Source organism: Pteropus vampyrus, unplaced genomic scaffold (assembly GCF_000151845.1).
Source record: "Pteropus vampyrus isolate Shadow unplaced genomic scaffold, Pvam_2.0 Scaffold58, whole genome shotgun sequence".
Taxonomy (NCBI): Eukaryota; Metazoa; Chordata; class Mammalia; order Chiroptera; family Pteropodidae; genus Pteropus; species Pteropus vampyrus.
The window spans coordinates 4,589,296-4,591,400 of NW_011888839.1; positions in this window are offsets into that span (position 1 = coordinate 4,589,296).

A 2,105-nucleotide genomic window follows, 5' to 3' on the forward strand; every position below is an offset into this window, starting at 1 on the left:
CATTCAACACTTGTATGCTTAGGTTACATCATCTAAGTAATGAGAGGATCATTTTGGGTGAACGTTCAATGAAAAATATTTTATATTGGCTCTCCATTTTCAGTACTAGAAGTGTGAGTAATTTCCTTAGCATCAAACAAGTTGATTCTTGCACTTATTCTTAAGGAACAAAAATGCAGAGGTTCAATAATATAGAACAATCTGGGTCAATCGAATACTCATCAGTAATTTTTTGTTTTAAGAAATGTTTGTGAGTGAAAATTTGAATTGTTTTTCATTATTAAACATAGAAATAGACTCATAAAAGGAATGGCACATTGTTTTTTGTTTTATATTTTTCCTTCATTCTTTATTGATTTTTATGTTACCATTTAGATTTTATTATAGTCAACTGATAATTAGTTAAGTTTTACACAGGACAATGTTTTCAACAAGAAAGAGAACCTAAAAACACACTAAAGGATAAAGTTTGTTAAGTTTTTAAATTTAATTTCATAGTTTTTTCTAGTACTCATCAGTAATCTTTTACTCTTTGTATTATAAATTCTTTACTCCATTTTTGCTTAAATATCAGATAATTAAGCTCTAAAGAATATTGCCATATTAAAAGAAGTTGAAGGCTTCACCCCCAAAATAAAATTGGTATCTTTGAAGAGATTTCACCTCATCTTTGCTTATTTAATTTATAACTTCAAAGAATCCTGCCTATAAAGAGTTGTGTTGTGCACAATTAAAAAGGATTTAAATGAATTGTTAACTAATAGCTGCCATGTTCTGCCCTTTTCTCTCATAATAAATAAATGAGTCTATTTCTTTTGTCCTGGCTAATCAATCAGTTCTTCAAAATTGTTCCCTATATTCAATAAAGAAAATACATTTGAAATTATATGCTCGACATTTCACAAATGTAAAAAATAGTGCTCAACTTTTAAAATGGAAGTATTACAAGTACTGTCAAGGATATGTAACCTAATGGATTAAAAAATAATGATTTTATGGCTTTGAATTTACTAGCTGCTTTTAAGATTTTTAAAATGAGATAGCAGAAATATATTCGATCTTTTGTTTCTTTTAACCTTTGAATCCATATTCTGAATAAAATTATTATATCACTTAATGATCGCTAGTTGACATATTTTTCCTTTTTTACTTATTTTAAGCATTTATCAAAGATTGTCATGGAAACATTACTATGGAAATATACATATCATGATAATCTATTAGCAAAATAAATGCATATTGCATTGTATTTATTAATGTTTTTAGGAATTATTTTAAAAATGTTTTAGTAATAGCATTTTATACAAAAATAATAATGTACCAATACTTTCTAAATTTCTTTTCTTCTGAGCATGAAAGAATCCTCTATTAAGCAGGAGAAAAGTAGGATTTCAGTTAGGGAATCACTAGCTGACGGGCTTGGGGATTTTTTTATTTACTTGAAATATAATTGACATACAACATTTTGTTAGTCTTAGATGTATAACATAATTATCTGATGTGTGTATATATTTCAAAGTGATTATCACAGTTCATTTAGTTAACATTCATCACTACACATAGTTATAATTTTTTTATCTTGTGATGAGAAATTTTAAAATTTACTCTCTTAGCACCTTTTAAATATAAAATACAATATCGTTAACTACTGTCACCATATTATACATTATGTCTCAAAGACTTATTTATCTTATAACGAGAAGTTTGTACCTTTTGACCACCTTCACACATTTTTCCCAATACGCTGAGTTTCTTAACCACTCCAAAATCCAGTTTCTTCATCTAATTTGCTACATAGAATAAATTCTAGAAAAATTATTTAATTAAAAATTAGATTATTGACTTCCCTCTCCCCCAAGTCATTATCAGAATTCAATCAAATGAGCAATCATCAGGCTTTAAAAAAATTAGAAATTAAGTTATTGAATATTATGGCTATTGTTGGATCCAGGTTTAGTATAATCCAAATCTTGTACAATTTTTACTTCCACTTTAAGAAAAATAATTCAAATTAGGTACAAGGCATCTTAGAAGCAGTTCATCCAAGTTAGAGTCACTGAAACATATTTTATTAACTTCTTGCAAATTGATGGGAAGAATGGAGA